We start from the raw sequence: 21,111 nt of genomic DNA on the forward strand, positions 1-21,111 counted from the left end.
TAAGTCGGCTTCCCCGTGGTCCATGGACCATGGTAATGTATAAATAGAGCGAGGCTCTATGGGTAGAAATTAGTTTTTTGGTATGTACTTTTGGATCTGAACTGTAATGAGTTTTTGAAGAAGAAAGTCTTGAAGCATCCGTAAGTCCGATTCAAGGGTGTTGGTAGACAGATAGAGGCTCTGCAGCTATGTGCGCAGAGGCCTAGTAGAGTCCACAATTGTGTGCATGGACCCCTACAGCTAAGTGCACAAGGTAGATCTATGTGTATTGGTGAAGGAAGTGAATAAAGATAAGTTGATTATGAAATTCTATGTTAAATCTGAATTATTGCATATCTGGCTAATTTATAGTTGATATAATTGTTTGATCTATGCGCGTATGCTTATTTTCTGAATTCATGTGAATCTATATATTTTCTAGGTGCGCGAACTGGTTATTCCTATTAAATGTTTGCTTAAAGACCATAAAAAGTAGATTTAATCTATAAACAATGCATTAATAAGTAGTAAGGATTTTCCTAGATCCAGATCTACACGAGGCCAAGTGGCACAAATCCACAGAATGGAGCGCGAGCCTTCCATACCACATCAAGACATCCCAAGGGTGCAGAAACTAGGTTCCAACACCCTCCTCTGCTACATCAGGTGAGACCTCAATCCACACTCCGTTGGCTGTTGCCGAAAGGGCCGGTAGCTGTGGGATTTCTTTGGCTAAATAACTCATCCAAACCTGGGTCAGGCACATATAAGCCAACAAGTGGTTCCGTTGCTGGGATTGGGACCTGCCTAAGGGATGTCTGATGTCAGAATACTAGAGTCCTATAAGGAAAGAGCTTGAAGATTGATTGGATTAGGACCAATACGGGTTTATAGAACATTGACGCACAAGCCAAAGGTTAAGAATGACGAGCATGATGTAGCTACCGGTATTCAAAGGAGTAGGAAGTGAAGATCCAGAACAATTTTGGTTCATGGTAGCAGTGGTATGGGAAGTGCATGGAGTTATGGATGATAACATCAAGAAGGCTACCTTAGTTAGCGCATTGCAGGACTGAGATTGACATGGTATATAAAGTACTCAAGCACTAACCCGAATGCAAGGACAGTGGAGATCCGGACCGAATTAAAAGAACATTTTAGTCGGCCGAAATCCAAAACGTAGTCGATCATAGGGTTCAAGGAAATCACGATGATGCTTAGTGAAACTCCGTGGGATCTAGATCAGAGATTGAAAAGTACAATTTGTGAGGCGAACATGACGTTGTCGGATGTGCAGCATTGTGTGTGGTTTTTGGCATCACTAATGCCACATCTGATGATGACGTTGTCACGGCAAAAGATCTCAACCCAGGCTGAGGCATTATAGACAGCGAAGAAGTTGCACGAAACTCTGATACAGGATCTGGGGTTGAGAGTTCAACAAATCCACGCACAAATACAAAACCTGTGTTTAGAAATGCAGAAGTTAAAACAAGAATAGGTCCCTCGCGCAAGAGCCCGGGAGGAAGTATGGTGTATAAAGTGTCGGAGCGAGGGTCATGATAAATATCACTATTGAGTTTTCACAAGCTATGTGGCAGTGTAGGGACCAACGTCGTTGCGACCAGAGGCACAGGCAGGGTCGAGCATGGCGCCCACACATTGGTGTGCCATATGTTAGGAGTGAGGAAAGCATGCCACCAACAACTGTCATCTATTAGAAAACATCAGACAACCCCCCCCCCCCAAGTGGCTATTTTGAAAATTTTGTAGATCAGAGGGCCACGAGGAATGAGACCACTGTACTTATCAACTACTGATGGACCAGTCACCTGCCTACATAATGCAGACTGAAGTGCAAGGTCAGGATCCAGTCGCGGTGATAGTGTACGGTGGGTTCCAAGTACGTGGACAAGGACAGGGAGGAATGGGGCCAGGAAGGGGTCACGACCAGCTCATCTGTTACAACTGCGGAGGACTAGGTCACTATGCACGGGACTGTATTAATTTGACTGGAATATCGTGCCCTTATTGTGAACAATTTGATCATGAACTGATAGATTGCCACACAATGATAGCATAGATTCGTGAGAAAAAGGCAGCGCAACCTACGACAACACAGAATGTTTAGATGATGAGGTTCAAATCGCGTAAAGAAGATCCCAACCTAAATATGGTGTTCAGAAGTGGCACAGTCACAGGACAGGATAAGGGGGAACCAACTAAGGAGGATGCAGGAATTCGCAAGGAGACAGGTATGGAAGCTAGGGAGAGTTTCGTGGCAGTCTCTACCCCAGGTAGTAGGAATCAATCCGATCTAAGGGATCCCTCGATGTTGACTACCTTTTTTGAGACATGCATGAAACTACTTTGTAATAATAGAGTGGTTAAGGGCTTGCAAGAACTGATAAATAGGTGCGCAGGGGCATGTGAACCTCACGTGATCTGAAAATTGGGTAAACATGTGTTGCAGACTGGGTAGGAAATGTGGTTAACAACACAAATTGGTGACTATGAGATGGATCAAAGCATTCTAGACCTGCGCTCAGATGCAAATGTACTACCTAGACAAACGTGGGAGATCATTGGCAAGCCCACGCTGCAATGGTCTCCTATTCAATTGAGGATGGCGCATCAACAAAATATCTTGCCCATGGGAAGACTACAAGGGATTACGGTAGATATAGAAGGCGTGAGCACCCAAATGGACTTCGAGGTAGTTGAAATTGTGGATGAAAGTAGCCCTTACCCTGTGTTATTAGGAAAGACTCGACCACTGACATGAATAGAGTTATTAATTTAAAGAAGCAGAAAATGATCTTTGAGAAGAGGTCGCTCCGCATAGTCATTCTGTTAGACCTGGTTGAAGGATCGCATTACACTGAACTCGTTTGCGATGATTGAAGTGGTGATGAATTAGATTTTATTTACAAAATCACTGCATGACATCAAGTGAGAGACAATCTGATGGTGAAAGGAAGAATATCATGAGAGCATGTTGAATTTTGCACCGAAGATTAGAATGAAGAAGATGAGTAATGGCATAACCAGCTGAATGGGGTAACCATGTTAAACTGCAATATGGTGACTAAATCATTGTGTTGCATTAAAGCTCAAGATCTTGAACTACCAATGTATGATGGGCTAACAATAGTAGATGAATTCTTGATCAAATTTGAAAGCACTGTACCAGAGTACTAGTGGTTCGATGCATTGAAATGAGCATTGGGCATGACGTCTACACATTCGTGGGGAACACATTAAAGAACCTTCAAAAATTGGTGTGACTATAGGCGCATGATGTAGATACAATTTGGGAGACCAGAACTACGCATAATGGAGAAATACAATGGACCTGATGATCCGTGCATGTACCTGACCAGATGGTCCCAAGCTTATGAAGAAGAGTCTTAGTAGGAGTGGGTACACTTATTTTATCATACCGTGGACGTCATCCCAAGGAATTGGTATACTGAAATAGAGCTCTGACATGGCACATGCAAATGGAATATCTTGTTGAAGGGTTTCTGTCAACTTTCCTCTTTGAGGATCAATGGATGGATACTGTGGACGATGTGTTGTACGTGGTAAATGCCACTATCTTCAAAATACCATTAGAACCAGAAGAAATTGTGCAACCGGACTGGTCACAATAGTTGAGCTAGGCCCTGGAATGTTACAATGTGCAGATAGAAGACGATTAGGATGACCCTAGAAACATCAATATTCTAGAAACTAAGGATAGTCGCGAGGTGCGCAGACTAGCAATCAAGGATCCAAACATCACCGTGCCACTAAAAAAACAAGTGAACGTCAGAACAGAGGAAGACCCGACGTATCCAATGCTGGGAGACTATTGGGACGATGCCATGGTGGAAAATGTGGTCGAGTTGCTTCGAGAATATCAAGACTTATTCCCTACAAAAATCATGGAGTTAAAAGGGCACGATAACCTTGAAGCCAGATGCGAATGACCACGAAGCAAGAACTGTAATGACCACGAAGTAGGAACTGGAAGAAGCATTGCAGGAGATGAAGAAGGAGCAGTCGAATGAAGGACGCCACCCATGGGGAGGTGAATTGTGGATCCTAGGTAGTGCGCCTTACTGCACCAATGAGTGACTTGGGACAAGTCACGATGATTGTGTTGGGGACCTATTGGGTAGCAGAGGTCCCGCGTAACAGTTTTACGGGGGTTAAACCCTATAAATTAGAATAAAAATATTGTAAAAATTCTGAAATATCTAGAACGCGAAATGTAATAGATCAAGTCAAAGGGTTGTCTGTCCAAGAAATAGTATAGAAGAATAGGAAGTAAGTCAGCTTACCCATGGTCTGCGAACCATGGGAATGTATAAATAGAGTGAGGCTCTATGGGTAGAAAGTATTTTTTTTTGGTATGTACTTTTGGATCTGAACTGTAATGGGTTTTTGAAGAACGAAGTCTTGAAGCGTCTGTAAGTCTGACTCAAGGGTGTTGGTAGATAGATAGAGGCTCTACAGTTGTGTGCGTAGAGGCCCAATAGAATCCACAACTATGTGCGCGGATCCCTGCAGCTAAGTGCACACGGTAGAAATCGGTGTATTGGTGAAGGAAGTGAATAAAGATATGTTGATTCTGAAATTCTGCGTTAAATATGAATTTTTGTAGATCTGGCTAATTTATGGTTGACATAATTATTTGATCTATGCACATATGCTTATTTTATGAATTTATCTGAATCTTTATCTTTTCTGGGTGCGCAAACTGGTTATTCCTGTTAAATGTTTGCTTAAAGACCATAAAAATTAGATCTAATTTATAAAAAAACCTAGCCATTTGTTGGCTTATATGGACCTGACCCAGGTTTGGAAGAGTCATTTAGCCAAAAAAATCCCGCAGCTACCGACCCTTTAGGCAATAGCCCGCGGAGCGTGGACTGAGGTCTCATCTAAGGTAGCAGGGGAAGGTGTTGGAACCAGGTTTTGGCACCCTTGGGATGTCTTAATGTGGTATGGAAGGCTCGTACTCCATTGTATGGCTTTGCACCAACTAAATCTACGTGTAGCAAGGGCCCACTGGGCTAATACGACCATACCTAGAGGAGGGTATGCCAGGGGAACTCTATCCACAGTCGAAGGCACCATTTCCCCCATGGTTCACCCTACACCCGAAGACCTGCGTAACGATATTCGACAGATATGGGAAGCACAACATGATCAACAACAAAAGTATCATCTCTTCCCAATACCTTTACAATTGGTTGTAAAATTGGCTTAACATGTTCATCAAAAGTTTCGAGGGGGAACTCAGTTCATTCAATAGATAAAGCCTTCAAGGGGTTTTCCACATAAGAGACTGGTTCCCTCTGTTCTTCCAAATTATTAGTAAACGATAGGGTTTAATCATGACCAGGACTTCCATTAGGGGTAGACTAGTTGGGGGCTCAATTTTTCCCTTCATAATTCTCAGATTTCTCCCTTCCTTCGCCAAATATCACCATGTTTTCCACTACTCTGGCCACCACTTCCTTATTTTCTTACAAGGAGTCATCTTGCAGACTTGTAGGCGGTGCGTGAGATGGCCCAACATCATTTATTTGAATTGGGGTGTGTCACTGCGACTTCACCTACATAGAGCATCTTCATTTTTCTGGGCCCAAAGCCACAAAGGAATTCTTCCTTTTCTCTATCATTTTCGGACCTGTCACTCTTGGCCTTTGCTGCTGAGTTGGTAGGTTTTCTATAGGTGGGGCCAGAGTAGGATTTATAATATTATCCCAGGTTAGTTGTTGTCGAGCCAGCCCATGAATGATAATCAATTTGATCAGCCCATGATGACTGATGACTGTATGTGGGTCCTTTCCTTTTCTAACTCGACGAGCAACATCATGCAACAGGGAATCTAAATAAAATGGCAAGTTAACTATAATTTTCTATTCTAAAATAGCTAATAGTTTAAGTTGGTGGGGCTTTACCACATCTTATCGTCCATCACATGGGATGTACCTCTACACGATGGCTGCCAATTCCTTCCATGGATGTCTCAAGGCTGTAGGGTGAATTCCTTTTCTTGTTCTTGCCTCTTATTGTGGCGCTGCCATTCTACAAAAATTCAAGTGTTAGCCCTTCATGATTTCCCTTTAATTTATTCAAATATTGCAGCCAACCGGCGCACTCAAGGATTGGATGAGGCTAGTCTGATACCATGAGCAATGTGGGTTCATTTTGGATGGCACTACCTCCCGTTGCTATTGTTTTCCTATGACTATTTCACTTGCATGCACTTCTCTCACACTTACACAATTTAGAATAGAAATAGAGAACATTAAGGCTATTGACAGGGAAATGACATTGTTTTGAGAATTAATATGACATACAGTCAAGTCATTTGTATCGTTAGCAATATTTGATGTAGGATAATAATCAATCCACATACTATCCATAATGGTTGTCATCCTTCCTTCAATCAGAAATAGTTTGATAATAATTACACATACTAAATCATGATGTAGTCCTTTAATTGGAAATCAATTTAATATTTATCACACGATTATCCATAAATTGTCACACATGTTGTTTATACGTAGACCATCCCCATCCAATGGGAAAAGTGTGTCCACGTCTATTAAACATGGGAAAAAAAAGAAAAAGCGTCGGTAAATCATAAATGCAGGCAACCAATCAATAAAGGTGGCACAATATACGACAACGACAATTAAAGTAGTACACGCCAATAGATTTGAAATGCCCATAAATTATAGCAAAGATTTAAACCATTATATCAAAATATTATTTCCTTAAGTGGAAAAATATCGAACGCATGATCGGTGGAAAGTATTAATAAATGTCATTAAAGTGATTGGAAAAATATGATATAATGGATATATGATATAAGTTAGCATGTATGCTGGCTTTTTAGGAATGTTGTTCAAATGGGAAGTTTTCCTTTAGAAACAAATCCATGGGTGGTAATAGGATAGAAATAATTTGGCATTGTCATATAGTACTTCAATACCAAAAGCAGAATCATTGCTGCTAGCAGGTGGTGGGCTCCAGTATTGTAGCAATAATGCTACAACTCCTGGAGCTTCCTGTCTCTTAATTTTATCAACCCGGTAGTTCGTACAAACTTGGAAGCGACGGTGCTGTATGCACAAGTACTAGCTCTTGTCGCAGCTGTCACTTGGTCAGCTGGCACAAGTCCGCTAGGGCTCAAGCCAACTTCTATAGGCTCACAGAAGAAGCTTTATCAATGATGGACGAAAGCTAACTCAAAGGAGACTAGTCTAATTGCAGAAGGAAACTGAAAACCAATAAAGCATGGAAACCCTAGGAAACCCTAATTTGACTAGCTAGACCCTAACTATGCAAAACTGTGAATGAAACAACTACCAACAATGCCATTACTTGCAGTGAACTGAGATACATGCATCTAAGCTACTTGCATCTGAAAAGACATGTTTTTGTATTTTTTCATTAAGTGGTTGGATTTATTGTGATGATGCTTTTGATTAGGGTTTGGTTGTGCAGGAGCGATTGGAATGGAAGGAAAGCATGGGCAAGGTCAGGATGGCTAAGGGAGGTCCCAGAGGGTCTCCAGCATCAGTCCACAGAAGCCTACCACGTTTGGATGCTCAGCAACCGAGTTTGCAGGTTTCTACAGGAAGTCTGCAGGGGATCCTACAGGAAACTCAGGGGTTTCTACAGGAAGTCTGTGCAATTCTACAGGATGATTGGCCGTGGAAGTTTTGGGAGATGGTGGAGTGTTGGAGTGGTGTGGGATGATAGGTGAGATGGAGATGGAGCTGGTGATGGCTCAGGAGCAGAGGAATCAGATGGAGGAAGAGTGTATGCAGTGGTTTGATGGTTGGAAGGATGGGATCAACGAAAGTTGAAGTAGATGGAGCTATGTGGGAAATGAGAGAGCTGGAGGGTAAATGAGTTGGATAGAGGCTGAATAGGACTTGAGGATAGATCAAGATGAAGAAGAAGAAAGTGGAGTGATAAGGAGCAGCGTAAATGAAACAAATGACTTATGCACCAAAACGAGAAATTCATTAACCTATGATAACTGTTCCATGGAACCTATGAATAGAAATGGAAAACAAGAAATGAAACTTATGCGTGGAAGTGAAATGTAGAAATATGGTTCGATGTCAAAAATGCATGGATGGATCTTCAACGAAAATGTCTATGTTGTAGCTTGCATGGAAGTGAGAAGAACTGCTTTTCTTTTTGGTGGTTGGTTATGGACTGCACCCCAATCCCTAAGAGAGATGGCAGTGAGCCTTTACAACCTTTTTGCTCGAGCTCCAATGATTTATAACTATCCTCCTATCGAACTTAAGCAACTGAAAGCAAATCACCATAAACTAATCCTATCTAAGCTCATGAAAAAGACTAAATTAACAAACTGTAAATTCGAATTGCATGTGAAAGTAAACAAACTCAAAGTGCTGGAACAAAATGCAAACACATTACAACACCGAGGAGATCTATTGCTCTCAAGTTGGGCCCTAACCTGAGAGCTATAGCTCCCTTAGAAACTCAGAATGAGATCAAAATCTGACTGCCTTTATTCATAAACGAAAGTCTGATGACATGCCAAAATTGGCTTACAAAACCGAGCTGTAGCTCGTACTTCCGAATTACCAGAATAATACCAAGGTTCAAAAAGCTTCTATCCAAGGCTACGGCCTCAGTATTTATGCAAAAATGATCATCCAACAGGTGTCCTTGATTTTAGGAGCTCGGCTGTCCAACTGAAGTTTAACTGCTGATCCTGTAGGACAGTCATAACTACTGTTCCTGTAGAACAGTTATAACCGTTGTTCCTATAGAACAGCTGGCTGCTTCTAAGCTCGGTGGGGAGATGGATTGGAGCTCAGAGCTATGGTGGGAATCACGAGGAAGGTCCCCAAGACCATGGACATCCTCTCCTAAAAACCAGCAGTGCCACCTCATTGTCTCTTTGTCTCCTTTTTCGTAGTCTTTGCTCCCTTTTAATGCCAAAACTTGAAATCATCATGCATTAGTCACGTAGATAGAATGTCTACCCTTCTTCCTACAAACAACACGAATAAACCAAGAAATGAATGCATAAGCAATAAAAAATGAAGGGTTTGAGCAAAGCAAGTAGGCCAAATGAGCCCAAATTGTACCAAAAATTGGGGCTCATCATCACCCCCCAGCTAAACTATTTGCTCATCCTTGAGCAACTTAGTCCAAATCTTCATCCTTCATTGCTTTCACTGCTTCCCTTGTATCCCAAGGCTCTGTGGTGGTGTCTTCTCTGTGGATATGAAACCCTACTTTCCTGTTCACCTCTTCCCATTGTTGACTGTCATCCTCCTCTGTATTGCCTTCAGTCAGTCCTAGCAGTAGTGGTGGGCTGAGTTTAAGGCCAATCCAGCTGGCTTGGAGGCTTTGCATGGATTTCTTGTAAAGTTCAACCCTTGCCAAAGCTCTCCTCATCCGAATGGGCGTGTGGTACTCTCTGATTTTCAAGCTATGTGCCAGGGTATTCCATCTGCGTGCACATGCATGGGCAGCACTTTCTCCCAACAACCTTTCCATGTCTTCAAAGTGGGCTATGGCTTGGGCCTGTTGGTCCATAAATCTCAAGGAAGCTGTGGGATCTGTAGCCAACTGTTGGTGGGCTGAGATGAGTGCCACCGGATCCTCTACTTCTGGTCGAATGAACAGTGGTTCACTTACTTCTCGGTTCATGACTGATTTTGCTTCAGCTGCTCTCTGATCCTCATGGTTTAACCATGAGGCGAACGCCATCAATTTCATATCACCCAAGGCAACATTGGGATCCTAGGAAACTTCATTAGGCAAAGCCAAATTGTGGAGGTAAAACTCTGCTAATTTGGCTTTGTCCTCAGACGAACTAGTACTGCACAATTCAGAAAATTGTTGTGGATTTTGGATATGTGAAATACCTCTTTGTGCCAAGGTGTTTATTTGGAACTGCAGCCATTGATCTTTTAAGAACAATCCATAGGATTTTTCAGGTGTTCTGCACTGAATTGCCTCCATGGCCCAACTGGCCATACAGGCCAATTGTGCTTCCTTTTGTTGCAGCTGTTCTCTTAGGGCTTGCACTTCGATTTTTGTTTTCTGTTCTGTTTCCTGTAGAAGTGTCATTGGCCCTTCAAGACTGGTGGTCAGCTCCTTTTTGCCTTCTTGTTCCTTTGTGATGTCCTTGGAGGATGTTCCTACCCCTGCCTTTAGTTCTTGTAGCTGCAATTTCAGTTTTTGATTTTCTTCCTGTAGAAGCACACGTTGGCAATTCGCCACATGTTTAGCTATGGTGAATTCACTCCTGACCTCTCTGAGTTGATCCTGTAGGGGCCTATGTCCGCCACACCCTTTGATTTGGCGATTTGCATCCATGTGTGGGAACGGACTCTTTCTTTCTCTAGTTCAAAAAATAGAGGTACAATAAATTTCTGCGGTATGATTTTGCCTGCCTCTAAAAATGTGTAGTATGAATTCAGATTAGGTGAAGGGCTAGGTTCTGGTATATGTTCCCTTTCTATCTCTTCAGGTGGTTCTACCTCACCCTCCCTTGGTGGTGATGAGAGTCCTTCTCCTTCCTTCTTTTCTGTTTCCTGTAGCCGGGCCAGAGTATCCTGTAGAACATTTTCTGCTTCCTGTAGCTGTGTTTGTTCAGTCAACAAGTCTAACCTTTCTTGCCATGTATTTTTCTTTGGACTCCCTTTCTCATAGGTGACTGTGATCCTAGAGGGTGACTTTTCTTTGGGAGAAGCAGGTGTATCTTCGATGACAATCGGGCTGCTGGATTGAGCCTGTGGCTTGCCCGTCTTTATCCTAACACTTCTTCGAGCCTTGAAGTATAGAGGGGTCTCCCTCTTCCTCTTTCCTTTTGGCTTAGGTGGCGTGCTGAGACCAGCTAATACAGCTGCTGCCTCTCGTGCCAGAATATCCGCCTTTCTCTCCTTGGGTTTCACCTTTTCGGGGCTTCCTGTAGAAGCCTGTTTCTGTAATTTCGGGCTTCCTGTAGAAGCCTGTTTCTCAATGATTTTTGGGCTTCCTGTAGAAGCCTGCTTCTCACAGATCTTCGGGCTTCCTGTAGAAGCCTTTGTTTTTGTTTTTGGGCTTCCTGTAGAAGCCTGTTTTTCAATGATTTTCGGGCTTCCTGTAGAAGCCTGAGTTTGTGTTTTCGGGCTTCCTGTAGAAGCCTGTTTTTGCTTTCCTGTAGACACAGGTGTCTCCACTTCCGCTTGCTTGCTTGCTTGAGTTTTGCTTTTTGCTTTGGGTGAAGGTGCTGTTGAGGTACTTGGGCTGACGTGGACCACCTCTGCTTTGTCCATTCTGCTCTTCATCCTCTTTTCCCTTGCTGACAGGATAGGTGTGCCACCCTTTTCTTTGTCCTCCTTTCCCTCATGCTTCTTCCTCTTTTCTCCCTTCTGTACTGTTGTTGGGGTTTCTTGGCCTTCTTCCCTTTGTTCCTCGGCCACTGCTTCGTGTTCCTCACTGCTGGAGGAACCCGTTTCTTCGATCAATATTTTAATATCCCCATCTTTTGTTAAATTCTGGAAGGATTCCCATGAGAGGGGGACCTTATATGAGTGCAATGCATCTTCCACAAGCAGCTTGATCAGCCCATGGTGGGCTATCTGATCTTGTATTCCCTCTCTCAGCTTTGTAGCACACTCCATTAGAGACTGCAGGAGGTAATAGGGGATGCTCAGTTTTTGTTCTACAGGAAGGTCAATTCGGTGCCTCAACTCAGTGAGCAGCCGAAAGTGATATGCATATACGATGCTGAAACGGCCTTCACAAGTAATATATTTCATGATTTGCAAACTGACTTCATTCCAAGGTGGTGACAGGCTCGTTCTTCGCACCCCGTTTTTGTCCTCCGAGAATTCTTCCTCAGGTGGGAAGAATTCCTTCTTTGTCTGCTGACTCAGCTTTCTCTCCTCTTTATCCCACGGCAGACCCATAGGAAGTTCTGTGATCCGACTGATATGTTCTGGGGTGAGTTTGAGGCTTAGACCTATGAAGTTTACCGTGGCCAGTGTCTGAGATTTAGGCTTCAGAGCCTGTAAGAATTCTTCAGCCACTTCATCATCGTAACCCTGCAGCTTATCACAAAAAGGCATCCATTGTGCTCTGGTGAAGAGTTCTACCACTGCCGGGTTTCTCCTTAGTTTAGTTGAATCAGTGGGCTCCCGTCTTATAAACCCACCCGGCATGCTAAACACGGTCGGTTTAATTAAAGGTGGCAAATGCAACAGAGATTTGGTCTATTAAGGCAGAGCATGCATATAATCCACAAAATTTCAACACAGTCTACCTAAACTGACATCCTGTAGAACGACATCATAGGTACAGCAAACAACAATTCCACCAATATCTTTATGACCCGACTGTGGACGATGGTCTTTCCACTTCTACTAACCAGTTGCATGAGAGTTCAGGGTTACCTCTTTAATTGGCCACCTTTTTCGTGAGGCACCCGCTTTCCTGTAGATGACTGTGTTCCTGTAGACTGCATTCCTGTAGACTGCGTTCCTGTAGAACTGCGCTCCTGTAGAATTGCGCTCCTGTAGAACTGCGTTCCTGTAGAAGTCGTGCGCAATTCTCGGGGAGGACTGTAGTTGGCCGCGCTCGAGGTGTGCTTTACCGGCGTTCTGGTAGCCAACAGCTTGGCGTATCAAAGTGCAGAGGAGATCATAATAGCCACCCGAGTTTGAAGTGTTGGATTATAAATGTATGCGCATGATCTAGCCGATTAGATTTTGAATCGGCGCAATCCGTGGCGCAGGGGATGAGCTGTCCCCGCCGGACCATTGGGCGACGTCATCCATCATTCGCCTGCGTATTTACTTGTTGTCGCATTCATTCCCATAGATTTGCCGCCACCTTTTCCTGTTAAACTCATGCTCTGACGAGAGTGTTCTCACGTGCGTGCAGTTCATTCTCTTTGTCGTGGCCGCCACCCACACATCCAATTACACTTTAACTAGCTGACGTGGCCAGTCGACTGGCCATACGGCCGCTCAACCATTCAATTTTACGCCATGCAAACAATTTCAAAGTAAGATTCATGCGATTTGATGGAAGGAAGGGTTGAGACACTTACCTGCGTGGCTGCACACGATTTTTCAGTTCCTGGACGATGGTGAGCGGATCTACCTGCTGCATGCGACTTACACAGACCCGGAGGCTCGTGGTTACAGGCTACCGACGATGGAGTGGATGTTTTGCTTGCATGCGCCCGCGTTTCATTTCAGATGGCAGTGCTGTGAATGGTATCCACTCGAGCAGTTTGAACTGCTACAGGATCCCCGCGAGGGGTCTCGTAGCAGTCCTTTCTCCTTGGGTGCATGCTGCACGATGGCGGTTCTGGCCTTTCAATCACGTTCCCGGAGCTCTTTGATGCCTGCGGTATGAGATCCAGCATTTGTTTAGCTTTGAAAATGGCTTTTCCCGCGAGAACTCATCGATCTTCTTTGTTGGTGCAGGGAACTTGGCCGCATGTCGACAAGGATGGTGGAGCAAGGTGACAACAATGTGCAAGGGTGCCAACGGAGGCTTGCATGCATCCAAACCAATCCATAGTCGCGAAATCTCTTTTTCAGATGAATTCTGGCCGTCCAAAACTCCTACAGGAAGTTTCCTGTAGAACACAGAGCTTCCTGTAGAAAGTTCGGCCTTCCTATAGAAAGTCTGTACTTTCCTGTAGAAAAACCGCACCTTCCTGTAGAAAGACTGCATCTTCCTGTAGAAAGACAGCATCTTCCTGTAGAAGATTCAACCCTTGATAAAATTGCACATACCTTGAAAAAAACATGGGTACTCTTGGAGGAGGTGCTTGTGAGCATGATAAGGACCCTTGGCTTTGAGTTGAAGGGCTTCCTCTTCTCCATAGAGCATCTGCAACCTGCATGCAATTTTACCATATCTTGCTTATTGTTTTTCTTTTTTTCTTTTTTTTTCTTTTTTTTTGAAAGATAACAGGGGCGCCTCAAAGAGGTTTTCACCCGTGCCATCTGCCGTGAGCGCCTCAGAGAGGTTTTCACTCAAGGATCTTTTTCACCTTTTCTTTTTTTTTTGAAAGACAATAGGGGCGCCTCAATGTGTTTTTCACCCCTACTACCTGCCTTGGGCACCTCAGAGAGGTTTTCACCCAAGGATCTTTATTTATTTTTCTTCTTTTTTCTTTCTTTTTCTTTCTTTTTTTTTTTTTTTTTTTTTCCAGATATTCTTTCTTCAGGGTATGCCAGAGGCAGAGGCAGAACCCTTCTCTATGACCAATACAGATTTCTCTATAGTCTTGATGAACTCTTGTCTTGAGCGAGGTCTCCTGTAGATCTTCAAACGATGCCCATTGACAAGCATGGGAATGGCTTCCTCATCAATGGTTCGAATGAGGACAGATCCATTGTCATGGCATTTCTCCACTGTATATGGTCCTAGCCATCTGGTTCTCAGCTTCCCCTTGAAATCTTTGTATCTGGAATCATACAACAAAGCCCAATCTCCCGGCTGAAATTGCTTGTCATGGAGATGTTGGTCATGCCACACCTTTCTCTGAAGTTGAACCACTTCTGAGTGAAGGAGGGCCTGCATTCGGTGCTCATTCAGGCCATTCAGCTGCAGCAGCCTTTCTTGTTGTGCATGGCTGAGATTTATGTCCAGCTGAGCTGCCATCCTCAAGGTGTTGTATTCAAACTCAATGGACAGCAAAGCTCTCTTCCCATAGACCAGCTCATATGGTGTGAAGGCGGTGGTGGTCTTCCAAGTGGTGTTGTAAGCCCATGTGGCTTCAACCAGGCGATCTGCCCAGTCCTTTCTGCTGCTGCTCACCACTTTAGTCAAGATCCCCTCTAATGCTCTATTGGTGACTTCCACCTGCCCATTTGCTTGAGGGTGATAAGGGGTGGAAGTCCTATGCTTGATCTTGTGATGAGCTAGGAGATCTTCAACCAGGTTGGAGGTGAACTGGCTCCCTTGATCGGTAACCAGCTCTCTTGGATAGCCAAACTTATAGAAGATGTTCTCTCTTGGGAAATCGGCCACCTTTTCTTCTGTTGCTGCTTTGATTGCTTTGGTCTCTGCCCACTTTGTCAAATAGTCAGTACACACAATGATGTAAATCCTTTGCCTTGAAGAGGGGTTGATTGGGCCCACAAAGTCCATGCCCCACTTCTCAAATGGTTCAAGAGTCACTTGAGGTTGGAGAGGCATCTCATCCCTTTGGGTCGGTCTCCCCATTCTTTGGCATTGGTCACACTGACTGACATATCTTCTGACATCTTGATGAAGTGTGGGCCAATAGTAGCCTGCCTGCAGGATCTTGAAGGCAGTTCTCTTTGCTGCAAAATGTCCTCCACAAGGCCCATCATGACAAGTGAGGAGGATATCAAAGACTTCCTCCTCCCTTACACAACGCCTTAAGATCTGATCGGGGCCAAGCTTGAACAGATTGCCCCCGATCCAAGTGAATGAGGCACTTTTTCTGATGATTCTGCTCTTCTCTCTGGAAGATAGGTGTGGAGGGAACTGTGCTGAAACAAGATAGTTTGCTATATCAACAAACTATGGAGAGAGTACTGAAATAGCAAACAGATGTTCATCAGGCATCTGATCGTCCACTGTTCCATCCTCATCTGCAGACAAATCCAATCTAGATAAAAAGTCAGCAACAACATTTTCTCTACCTGGTTTATCAACAATGGTTAAATCAAACTGCTGCAATAAAAGTAACCATCTAATAATACGAGCATTCACATCTGGTTTAGTCATTAAATATCTAATAGCAGCATGGTCAGTATGTACAAAGGTCTGGTAACCAGTAATATAATGTCGGAACTTGTTCAATGCATGGACCACAGCCAAGAATTCTTTCTCGGTTACAGTGTAATTCAGCTCAGCTTTGGACAAGTTTTTGCTAACAAAGTAAATGGCATATGGAAGTTTCTGCTCAACTTGTCCTAAAGCTGTACGTATGGCTTTGTTCGAGGCATCAGTGTGGATGTGGAAAGGTAGGGCCCAGTTTGGACCTCTCAGGATTGGGGCTGACACCAACTTGTCCTTTAATTCATTTAAAGCCCTCTGACAATCGTCAGTCCAATTAAACTCCACATCTTTTGCCAACAGGCCAAACAATGGCGAGGCTAGCTTGCTAAAATCTTTAATGAATCTCCGGTAGTATCCTGCTAATCCCAAGAAACTCTGGACATCCCTGACCTTTTGAGGAGGTGGAACCCTCTTGATGAGAGCTATTTTGTTAGGATCCACCTGCAATCCTTGGCAAGAAATGGTATGGCCTAGCACGGTCCCTTCAGTCATTAGGAATTCACATTTTTCAGGACTAAGGGACAAGTTCATCTCGGTGCATTTGGTTAGGACTTTTCCCAGGTTGGACAATGCTTCCTGGAAGTTGGCCCCATAAGGAGTTAAGTCATCCATATAGATTTCTACTGCATCATGGACCAGCTCCGAGAATATGATCAAGACAGCTCTCTGAAAGGTAGCAGGAGCATTGCATAGCCCAAAGGGAAGGACTCGATAGGCAAAGGTACCCCAAGGACAAGTGAAGGTGGTCTTATCTTGGTCTTCCGGGCTGATTTGGATTTGATTGTACCCGCTAAACCCATCCAGGAAAGAGAAGAACTTCTTTCCTGCCAGTCCATCCAACACTTGATCTATGAAAGGTAGAGGGAAATGGTCCTTCTTGGTAGCTTTGTTCAGTTCTCGGTAGTCCACACAGATTCTCCATTTCCCATTTTTCTTGGGAACCAACACTAGAGGGGACACCCATTCACTATCTGAGATGGGGTAGATGAATCCGGCATCCAACAGTTTTTGCAATTCTTCCTTGACAATGTCCTTAAGGGCTGGATTCATTCTCCTCTGAGGTTGCCTAACCGGTTTACAATCCTCTTTGATGTATATATGGTGGGTACAGACCGAAGGATGGACTCCTTTCATTTCCTTATAGCTCCAAGCGAAAGCATCAAGGTGGTTGGCCAACAGACTGCACAGCTCCTTCTCCTGGGAAGGAGATAGGGAGGAGCTGATCTTCAATGCTTTCTGAGGGCCGAACTCCACATTCTTGACTCTGGGAGTAACAGGGTTGGTTGTACAAAGATCCACTAAGGTGCTAGCTTGGGCATCCTCCACCAATTTCTCTAAGGGTAGTGCACTGGAAGGTGGATTCTGGATCAAGGTCTCGATCAAGTCATCCTCGGTTGGGGGGTCTCTTCTAGTGGTATCTAAGGTGCACAGAGGTGCTGAGTACACCTCGTCTTCCTCTCCTTCTTCCAACTAGAGTGGTAAGTCATGCTCCAAGGAGGGTTGGGCAGGAGGGTATAGGACTAGTTGCTTGGACATGGGACCATTTTTTATGGTCATGTTTCCTGCACGACAACTTATGTAAGCATCTGCAGTAGCTAACCAAGGCCTTCCCAAAATGAGAGGATATCCAATAAGTTTGGCCTTTGGTTGCAGAACCAGGAAGTCTGCAGGGTATTCCCAAGAGTCAATAGAGACCAAGACATCCTCCACAATCCCTTCGGGAGTCACGGTGGAGCGATCTGCTAATTGCAGTACTGTCGAGGTCTTCCTCAAGGAACCCTGAAGATTAAGCTTAAGCATGGTATCCTTGGTCATCACATTAATGGCAGCCCCCAGATCAATCAAGGTGTGAGGTATAATGGTGCCATTGATGTGAACATCTACTACAGGACTTCCAGGGTCTAGATACTTTCGGCAGATGACTTGTCCTAACATAAGGTCAGACAGTTGTCCTATGACATTGATAGTTGAGGCATCTTTCTTCTGTCTGCCTGGGTGTTTGAAACACTTCTCCTTAACCAGCTTATTGTATATTGGCACATCCTTGATGGCTTGGAGAAGTGGTATTTTTATACACAACTGCTTGAGCTCACCCAAAAGCTCTTCCTCCTCTGGGTTGGGTTGTGTGGTGGCTGTTAATCTCTCAGGAAAGGGTGGAATAACCTTTGGTTCACTTTCCTGTTTATCTTCCTCATCCTCTGGGGGAGGAGGTTGGCGATCTGGTAGAGTCTTTCCAGATCGAAGATTGATCTCCTGGATCTCCACAGCATAGGTAGGGCATGAGGTTTCCCCAGTGTATACCTGCTGGGCCTATCTATTGTTGGGGTTCGGGTTCGGTTGAGCAGGCATTTGAGGCTGCCTTGGAGGAGCAGGAGGTAATGGCTGAGGTTGAACTGGTGGTGGAGGCAAGATGGCAGGAGGAGTGTTGTATTGGGGCCTCCACCCCGACTGAGGTGCATTCCATTGAGGCTGTGGTTGGGCATGTGAGTGATATGAATGAGAAGTAGGTTGAGAGGGGTACTGAGGTGGATAAGACCATGGAGGAGGCATGGACCATGAAGGATGAGAAGGGGGACCCCAGGAAGGCATAGGAGTCGATTGGTTGGGGCTGTAATAAGCTTGAGATACCCCTTGCATCCCCTGCTGATAAGGTCTAGATCCCTGTGGCCTCCTTTGGTTGAGGTAATAGAGAGGCTCTGTGGGAGCTTCTGTCCCTTGGTACATGGCTTTAAACCCAGGTAAGGTTGGACACTGATTTGTGGGATGGTCCTCCTCACAAACGAAACACACTTCAACTGAATGCAATGGACATTCGTTCTTAGGGTGCCTCCTTGTGCACCTAGGGCAGAAGACAGCCACGGCTCTCTCAGCCTCTTCTTTATTTTGCTGAATCCTGAATGTGTCAAGCTGCATGGCAATGGTTTGTCTCACCTCACTCTTAAGATCTTCTAATTGATTTGCGAGTTCATGTTTGGAGAAAGGGACACTAGTTGAGAGGTGGTTTCCTCTACCTCGTTTCTGAGCTGCCCTGGAGTAGTTTCTAAACACTGTCTTGATGTCCTCATAAGGCAGTTGGTAAATGTCCCCCCCAGCTAACATGTGAAGGGTATCTAACAGGTCTTCAGGGACTCCTCGGAGCAGGACCAACTTGAGGGATTCAGGGTCAAGTGTGCACCTGGCCCGCTTATAACTTAGTTGGAACCTCTCCTCATAATCCTCTAAGGACTCATCATTTCCCATGGACATCCGAAAGATTTCCCCCTTTGTTTCCTTGGACCTACAGTAATCCCGGTACTTGGTGTTGAAAGCTTGCTGCATCTGAGCCGAAGTGGTGATACTATTCCCAGGTAAGCCCATGAACCAGCGTAGTGCTGCATCCTTGAGAGTGGAAGGGAAAAGTTTCAACTTTTGCTCATCTTCAGTATAGTCATAGGTTCTACAAAGGACAGCAAACTCAAACAGGAAGGTGTCTGGATCTTCAGTGGTCAGCCCATGGAAGTGAGGTAAGGCGGAGGGGCTAATGTTTTTCATTTTCATCTCTCCATTGGTCTCTCGGATGGGGAAGGCACCTTCTATTCTCTCATCTTCTCTTCTATTGTCAGCCATAGCTTCAGACGGATTGGTCTCTAACTCTTCTTCTACTATAGGGTCTTTGGATATCTCAGGTTGTTCACCTATAGGTTCTTCTGGGTCACTGTCACCAAAGAAGAGAGAAGGGTGACTCAGTGATGCGGTGGGGGTGTTTGGTAGGAATTTGCCTGATCTATCTCGGTTCCTACGAGGCATGAAATGGAAAAGACTTTCTTTTTCTTTTTGATTGCTTTTGCTTTGCTTTTCTTTTGGTACCTGCAAAACTGAGACAGATTGATCTACAACTAATTATGAAAGATGCAAAATTAACTGAAAGCAGGAAAGAACTATTCTACTTTGCTCAAATGAAATTGCAGAAAGGAAATGTTAATCTATGAAAGCAGGAAATGCTAATCTATGAAAGAAGGAAATGCTAATCTATGAAAGCAGGAAATGCTAATCTATGAAAGCAGGAAAAGTCTATACTACTTTTGTAGAATGGAAATGAAGTAAACTACTCAGCAGAAGGCAAGAGTAAGGAAATAGAAGAAAAGCAACAATTACTAATACTCTGACGCTTCCCCGGAAACGGCGCCAAAAAGATGGTGGGCTCCAGTATTGTAGCAATAATGCTACAACTCCTGGAGCTTCCTATCTCTTAATTTTATCAACCCGGTAGTTCGTACAAACTTGGAAGCGACGGTGCTGTATGCACAAGTACTAGCTCTTGTCGCAGCTGTCACTTGGTCAGCTGGCACAAGTCCGCTAGGGCTCAAGCCAACTTCTATAGGCTCACAGAAGAAGCTTTATCAATGATGGACGAAAGCTAACTCAAAGGAGACTAGTCTAATTGCAGAAGGAAACTGAAAACCAATAAAGCATGGAAACCCTAGGAAACCCTAATTTGACTAGCTAGACCCTAACTATGCAAAACTGTGAATGAAACAACTACCAACAATGCCATTACTTGTAGTGAACTGAAATACATGCATCTAAGCTACTTGCATCTGAAAAGACATGTTTTTGTATTTTTTCATTAAGTGGTTGGATTTATTGTGATGATGCTTTTGATTAGGGTTTGGTTGAGCAGGAGCGATTGGAATGGAAGGAAAGCATGGGCAAGCTCAGGATGGCTAAGGGAGGTCCCAGAGGGTCTCCAGCATCAGTCCACAGAAGCCTACCATGTTCGGATGCTCAGCAACCGAGTTTGCAGGTTTCTACAGGAAGTCTGCAGGGGATCCTACAGGAAACTCAGGGGTTTCTATAGGAAGTCTGTGCAATTCTACAGGATGATTGGCCGTGGAAATTTTGGGAGATGGTGGAGTGTTGGAGTGGTGTGGGATGATAGGTGAGATGGAGATGGAGCTGGTGATGGCTCAGGAGCAGAGGAATCAGATGGAGGAAGAGTGTATGCAGTGGTTTGATGGTTGGAAGGATGGGATCAACGAAATTTGAAGTAGATGGAGCTATGTGGGAAATGAGAGAGCTGGAGGGTAAATGAGTTGGATAGAGGCTGAATAGGACTTGAGGATAGATCAAGATGAAGAAGAAGAAAGTGGAGTGATAAGGAGCAGCGTAAATGAAACAAATGACTTATGCACCAAAACGAGAAATTCATTAACCTATGATAACTGTGCCATGGAACCTATGAACAGAAATGGAAAACAAGAAATGAAACTTATGCGTGGAAGTGAAATGTAGAAGTATGGTTCGATGTCAAAAATGCATGGATGGATCTTC

The sequence above is a fragment of the Pinus tabuliformis genome, chromosome 7, assembly GCF_031772625.1.
Source record: "Pinus tabuliformis cultivar Carrire ecotype Pingquan chromosome 7, CPIR1, whole genome shotgun sequence".
NCBI classification, from domain to species: Eukaryota; Viridiplantae; Streptophyta; class Pinopsida; order Pinales; family Pinaceae; genus Pinus; species Pinus tabuliformis.